Raw genomic sequence first — 8,032 nt, 5'->3', positions numbered from 1 at the left:
ATGTTTTCTTGATCATATATTGATCTTAATACTCACAGAAAGTTGTATCCTGGAAGCTGTGGGGGCTGAAATCTTTCGTGTTCAGGTACAATCAGACATTGCAAGCTTCTGTGGTACTGAGGTCTCCTAGGGCTACTTCCTAGGATAAATGGGCAGGTCTGTCTTTATGATGATTAGATCCAACATTTTGTTGACGTCACTATTTTATTCCAACAATTAAACTGAATCCATCTACCTACTTCACGTACGTCAAACAGTCATCAGAAGACAGCTTTCAGCAAACCCTATTTCAAAGCAGCCATGTACCACTAATTTAGAAATTGATCCTAGTCCCCTGCCAATTCTGTGGGTTTTCCAGATCTCTTTATGAATATTTCTCCTTCTTTCTGTCTCTGGCTTTGAATGTAAACAGATGGAGGGTTTAGGAAAAATAAAAAGGAAATGCTCTGTGGTTTGTAGCTATTGGTAAATACCCGGATAAAGTGCCCTCAATAGATTAAAGAAGTAAGCTCTTGAGAAGCTTATCTAGCCTCATCTCCTACTATTGAACCTTTATTTTTTCAGAATTAGCACTGGTTTGATTTTTTCCTGAAATTGTTTTCTTCCTGAGTGGGCTGTCTTTGTGATGTGTAGCTGTGCACAGTGTGTGCTTCAGTGAGTGCTGCTGATAAACGGGTAGCAGCTCTGAGGACAGCGGGCATTCACACACCACTTCAAGGACTGGAAGAGGAGGGGGCAAAACAGGGAAAGAGAGGCTTAAAAAAAAACCAAAACAGAAATCCCCAAAATGGTAATGGAGATAGTGTGAGATTCTGAAAGCTGATGAGACGGTAGGAAACACACAGTGCTAGCACATATCATAACAAAATGCTTAATCACTGAGAGGAAAGAATGAAGATGGGGCTCTGAACTTTGCTGTATTTTGCTCATTGTCACACAGCGGGAAATCAACATAATCTTTGGTACAGTACTTTGTGAAACAGTAGCTCTGCAATTTTGAAACACTGAATCAAAACTTACGTGGACGCATTCAAGGCCTGAAAGTTTTAAAAAGAGTACATCAGGGAGAGGAACTTTAACTCAGATACCTCAGATACCCAACCGGTATACGTTAGCGCTGCTAACTGCCAGGCCAAGCCTGGAAGTCGGGTGAAACAGCCCTACTGTGGGAAACAGCTGTCACAGGAATAAGTGCTGGTAGCCTAGGAGTCTCAGTAGTCCCGCAGAGCTTTGGAGAAGGACGGGGTGGTGTGGGTTTGCAAGAGGTAAGGCGGTGCCCTTCAGCTGTGGAACATGAACTCGAGCTCTCTTTGAACTTCCTGGTGATGAAAGTTTCCCTGAAAGATGAGGAAACCCTTTATATGATTCAAACAAATCACATGCCTCAAAGAAGTAAAAGATTTGAAGGCCGCCTTGTATGAAGCTGAGAGAAAAGCTTCAGTGAAAACTTTTTCAGAAAGTGAATATAATGAACTTTGAGGTCCCTCTGTACAGGCCTGCATAAAAGCTTTCATCTGTATCAACAGATGTACCCTTCTTCCCGCAGGAAAATTAAAGAGAAAAATCCCACTGATGGTAGCCCATTTGGTGTTTTAGTGTGTGACTTGCAACTATTTCCATACCACGAAACTGAAACTGCTGAAACTGGTAAAAATTGCGACTGGGCTAGTAAATAGCAAATCCTGCTGCTCTCGTTTAATTGTCAGTGATGCCTGCTTATGATAATTTTGTCACTCTGTCATTGTGGTCACCACAGAAGCCCAAAAGCTGAAGACATGCAGGGACTCTTATCATGGCAGAGCCTTTAAAAATTTGCATTTGAAATTAACTAAGTAATACAGTCTTCAGCAAAGCTGTGTGACTCTAAAGGCATCAGACAACAAACTCTATGAGAAAGTTCCAAATCATCTAGAGTTCCGTTCAGAACAGGAAGAAACACCTCAGTATACACACATTACTCAGTATTTGTTTTTAGGTGGGTTCTCAGACCTTACTGTAGCCAATGATGGGAAACTAAACTTTATGGCCACTTTCCTAAAACAGCTTAAGTTTTATAAGGGAGGGTAAGGAAAAGTTTCTGTAAATGAATCAAGATCATGTTTTGAAAGCAGTGGGAGTCAGATGGCAATCCAGCTGCTAGGAGACCATCTAAATGTCTAAGTGTATGTGTACTTTGAAGAATTGGGTCCTAAGTGATCTGTTTTTTTCAAAATCCCATTGTAAGAGAGACCCAGCCACTTAGAAGTCTATTTCTCTGAGCTTTCATAAAGGGATTCACATTATGCCATACACTATTTTTGATGTCCATACATCTAAGAGGAAATCTATACAGAATTTTATCATTTAAAAGTCAGATTTTACTACAGTTTTACAATTTGGATTACAATCATCAGCTAGTGAGTTGAACTCAGCTTTTATAACATACACAAATGATTGATTCTCTTATCAGTGGCATGGCAAGAAACTCTGCTGCGGTGAGGCTTCTTGGGGCACACTCTGGCTTGGGCCTCCAGGTGAGCCACCAAGTTGCCTCCCCAGGATGTAAAAATGCCCAGAAAAAAAACAAGTGAGAGTAGTAACCGCAGCAGGGCTGAAGGACTTACCTGTGCATAAAGGCACCTATGCCAACAAGAGTAATGATCCAAACTGCCACTTTATACTCATTACGGGTTTGCTCATGCAAATGTTGCATGCTTTTATTACACCAGGAACAGCTTCACCGAGCTTCTGTGGGATTGCTTTACAAAATTAATCACATATACAAGTCTTTGCAGACCCACCTAAAGAAATTCACTCCAGCAGAGAGGGCCAATGTGCCATTAGTCATGTTTTAAAGACTAAGGAGGGACATAAATCATGCATAAGTTTTTACATAGGTTGTATACACAGATATACATTTCAATAGCATTGTTAGTGCTATTTGAAGTATTTATAGAAGTGCTTTGCATTCAGTGGTGAGTTAAAAAAAAAAAAGGAATCTGTGCTTCAACTGACATCTTAAAGGGATATTTAGAAACTCTACTACTGTTTCCCCTGAGGCCCTTCCCACGATACCTGCAGTACTGAGACATGGAAGGTTAATTAATGAATGTTTGTAAAGGACTTGGAAGATGAAAAGCTTTCTTTCTTTTTTTTTTTTTCCTTTTTTCTTTTTCTTTTTTTTTTTTTTAATGCTAAACAGGCTGATGATTATGAAGGTGGGATTTCTAACAGCTTCTTTGTTTTGCATGCTGCACTGAGGTGGCTTGCTATGAATCCAGTTTGCTGCCAGGTTTTCAGTGGCGAGTTTACCCGCTCCACTTTGTCAGTGTACCTAGAATCATAGAATTGTTTTGGTTGGAAAAGACCTTTAAGATCATCAAGTCCAACCATTAATGTAACGCAGCCAAGTCCCACCACTAATCCATGTCCCTAAGCACCACATCTACACGTCTTTTAAATACCTCCAGGGATGGTGACTCAACCACTTCCCTGGGCAGCCAGTTCCAGTGCTTGACAACTCTTTCAGTGAAGAAGTTTTTTTAATATCCAATCTAAACCTCCCCTGGTGCAACTTGAGGCCATTTCCTCTCATCCTATTACTTGTTTACATGGGAGAAGAGACCGACACCCCGCTGGCTACAACCTCCTTTCAGGGAGCTGTAGAGAGCAATAAGGTCTCCCCTCGGCCTCCTTTTCTCCAGGCTAAACAACCCCAGTTCCTTGTAAGATTTCTTCTCCAGACCCTTCGCTAGCTTCATTGCCCTTCTCTGGACATGCTCCAGCACCTCAATGTCCTCCTTGTAGTGAGAGGCCCAAAACTGAACGCAGTACTTGAGGTGCGGCCTCACCAGTGCTGAGTACAGGGGGACAATCACTTCCCTGGTCCTGCTGGCCACACTATTGCTGATACAAGCCAGGATGCTGTTGGCCTTCTTGGCCACCTGGGCACACTGCTGGCTCATGTTCAGCCGGCTATCGACCAATACCCCTGAGGTCCTTTTCTGCCGTGCAGCTTTCCAGCCACTCATCCCCAAGCCTGTAGCATTGCATGGGGCTGTTGTGACCCAAGTGCAGGACCTGGCAGACCTGCTGCTGCCTTCTGCTATGCTGCCGCCTCTCCCATGGACCAGCACTGCTGAGGGTGCCTGCTGATGCACGAGGAGGCTGAGCTCAAGCACCATGTTGCACACCACCACCGTGGGCCAAATGGAAGAACCTCCCTGTTTGTAACATTAATGTCCATCAGAGTTTCTCCTTGACTTCAACAAGCAACAGAAACATAACCTTGGAACCCAGGAAATGAAGCTTATTGAACAAGATCTGTGAGGCAAACTCTTCTCATCTACAAAGGCAACCCACACTGATGTTTTGCTTAGCATAATACATCCTACCCTTGCAAGACTGAAAAGATGTGACAGCAGCTTTGCCACTGGCAAGTTTGATAAAACCTTCTTTCCATGAAATCCCATACAAAATGACAATATTTAAAGAGCCAAGTGCTAAACAGTCTGCACTAGCACGTCTTACTCATTTAAACACAAGAGCTCGGCAGCAACAACAAGCTTTGAGTTGAATTCTCAGAGCTTTCTGCTGTTTCAATAAAGAAACTTCCCCTTCTCTTCATTAAACTCATTAGGTCGTTCTTTATCTACCATATACGCTTCCACAGGAACTGAACCATGGAACAAGGCAAACAGCAGTCTCCATCACACAAGTCAGTATATTTTCATATTCAATAAAATTAGCTAATGTTATTCTGCCAGCAATCTTGACATGCCTAATTTATTAAGCTTTCATTAAGGTAGACCACTGTAGTATTGGAAAATTTTATACCCAATAGAAGCAGGTTTATGAAACAGGTTATATTGGTACAAATATGCTTGGGGGCATTTCCCCATTTGAATGTGTTTATAGCTGAGACATGGGGATACCTTGAGAAGATGCAAACAGCAACCATTGGACTTCTTCTTAACCACTACTAGTTACTCAGTTGCTTGTTGCTTTGTTTGCCTGCTTTGCTTCTCCATATGGTGAAATGCATCTTCCCTATAAAAAGCATCCCGAGCACTATGACAGAAATCCATCATTAGAGCAAACCAGCAGTGTTACTGAGAGAGTTCCTATCAAGACAGAACAATGCACAGAGTGAGAATTTTCTAAAGGTACAAGCTCCCTGCAAAATAAAAAACCAATGCATTTCCCCAGCAAAGAGAAGCCTCTTTAGCCCAACCTGTGTTAAAATATTTATCGTAGAGTAATATAATGTTGGAGGGAAGGCATTTATACCACATAAATAATTCTCCTTCTTGTTCATGAAATTATGTTATAAATTATCATTACAAGTTTATCGAGCACTAATTTCTCACCACCTATGGGTAAACAGTCGCTCGCAATATATTTATGTTTTCAATATAAAGAGTGTCCCTATTACATATTTCAAGGCAAAAATCATAGTCAACGTAATAGAGGACAAGCCATAAATTTGTAAACTGATATAAAGCACCGCTGGCTCAGTGGATATAAAAGAGCAGGGCTCCACTTAGACCTCATTGCGTTATACTCACTGGAGAGGTGAAGCAGCTCCAGCAACGGGGAGTAACTCTTCTGCTTGGTGAATGGGTGACCTGCCAAAAGTGTTTCAAGGGTGGCTGGAGCCCGGCTTGCTCTCTAGTGTCCATCACTATTATTATAATTCTGTCTGGATGTCATCAAACCAAAGGTCTATACAACAAAATATCTTCCCTCTCCCAGTGGCTAAAAGTAGGTGCTCAAGGAAAGCATGTGAGAAGGAGGGCATGTTTACCGCTTGGGGCAATTCAGTTTGTCATGAACCTATTTATTCACTTTCTGATAGCCTCTGGGTAATTTTTTTGGTGTTTCTTTGTGTGAGAAACCATAAATTTAAGTTGTGGTCATTAAATTAGTTTGAAATAGATATTAATAGAATAGCAGTCTTTCACCCAATAAAGTTTTTTGAGCCAACATTTTGAATGATAACCTTAATACTCAGTAACCCAGCATTGAGGATGAAATGTCGTCTATGAGCCCATTAAAAACTCTTTGAGGTAATACCTTCTCTACGTAAGCAGCTGATAGGCTTGCAAAATAGGAAATTGCATCCTGCAAGAGGATTTGTTCGTGCTTGTGCCCTGTTCTACCTACTGAGCAAACCTCTTTGCATGGAAAGGTTAGACCAGAAGACCACATATCCAGCATCTCTTTACAGAAGGCACTCTTGGTACAAGGGTCTTATTTTCCATGCAAAATCTAACAGAGATATTCCAAAGGGACGTAACTGAGATGGGTACCTAAGTAACCTTGCTCAGAAACATGCTGTATACAAAAGAATCTGCAGCCCATACGTAGATCAGCTATGAGCTAACGCTTGTGAAATTGCACTGAAGCTTTGTCAAAGGAGCTGTGTAAAAGGCTGCCATCACTGCAGCTAAAGGCTTAAACATGGGCTCAAAAATTGACTTCTATAGGTACTTCCTCCAAGCTGTTTGTTCCTAAAGCCTGTGCTTCTCCTCCCTGCTTCCAGGCGGGACGTGCATCCACTTTTCTTCCTGCGGCACTGCCCAAAAGACCACTTGCTACATTCTCCTCCACTAAAGAAAACAAGTCCAAAAGATCATCCAAAGAGCAAATCCACCTAATGCTGTCCAAAACATTCAAGAGGGCTCAAATCTTTTTACCAAGTGTGGTGGGTTGACCCTGGCTGGAGGCCAGGTGCCCACCAGAGCCGCTCTATCACTCCCCTCCTTCACTAGACAGGGGAGGAAAGGTATAATGAAATGCTTGTGGGTCGAGATAAGGACAGGGAGAGATCACTCACTAATTATAGTCACGGGCAAAACAGACTGAACTTAGAGAGGAAATTCATCTAGTTTATTACCAAGCAAAACAGAGTAGAGCAATGAGAAATAAAACCAAATCTTAAAACACCTCCCCCCACCCCTTCCGTCTTCCCAGGCTTAACTTCACTCCTGGTTTCAACCTACTGCCCCCCCTCAGCGGCACAGGGGGATGAGAAATGGGGGTTGTGGCCAGTTGATCACCCGTTGTTTCTGCTGCTCCTTCCTCCTCAGGGGGAGGACTCCTCTCATCGTTCCCCTGCTCCAGCATGGAGTCCCTCTCACGGGAGACAGTCCTCCATGAACTTCTCCAACGTGGGTCTCTCCCACGGGCTACAGTCCTTCACGAACTGCTCCAGTGTGGGTCTCTCCCACAGGGTGCAGACCTTCAGGAGCAAACTGCTCCAGCGTGGGTCCCCCATGGAGTCACAAGTCCTGCCAGCAAACCTGCTCTGGCGTGGGCTCCTCTCTCCACGGCTCCACAGGTCCTGCCAGGAGCTTGCTCCAGCGCGGGCTTCCCACGGGCCACAGCCTCCTTCAGGTGTCTCCACCTGCTCTGGCGTGGGGTCCTCCATGGGCTGCAGGTGGAATCTCTACACCCCCTCATCCTCCCTCCATGGGCTGCAGGGGGACAGCCTGCTTCACCATGGTCTTCACCACAGGCTGCAGGGGGATCTTTGCTCCGGTGCCTGGAGCACCTCCTGCCCCTCCTTCTGCACTGACCTTGGTGTCTGCAGAGTTTCTTACATCTTCTCACTCCTCTCTCTGGCTGCAAAAGCTCTCCCCAAGTTGTTTTTTTTCCTTCTGAAATATGTTATCACAGAGGTGCTGATTGGCTTGGCCTTGGCCAGCGGTGGGTCCGTCTTGGAGCCGGCTGGCATTGGCTCTGTCAGACACAGGGGTAGCTTCTAGCAGCTTCTCACAGAAGCCACCCCTGTACCCCCCCCGGTACCAAAACCTTGCCACACAAACTCAATACTCAAGACAAAATAACATGTATAAAGGTGTTGAGTTAATAATTCAGGAAACAAAATATTCTGTGTGCATGCACATGCGAGCCTCTAACATGTCTTTTCTCACCTCATCCCTACACCAAGTTTTGTTTCTGTCCTTAAAAAGGATGTTACTTTCCCAGCCTGAGAGCCCTTGTGCAGCCCCACCAATGCCTACTTGCTCCCTTCCTTTAGGCCATCCCA

This window comes from Balearica regulorum, chromosome 2 (assembly GCF_011004875.1).
Source record: "Balearica regulorum gibbericeps isolate bBalReg1 chromosome 2, bBalReg1.pri, whole genome shotgun sequence".
NCBI classification, from domain to species: Eukaryota; Metazoa; Chordata; class Aves; order Gruiformes; family Gruidae; genus Balearica; species Balearica regulorum.
This window is presented reverse-complemented; position numbering follows the sequence as displayed.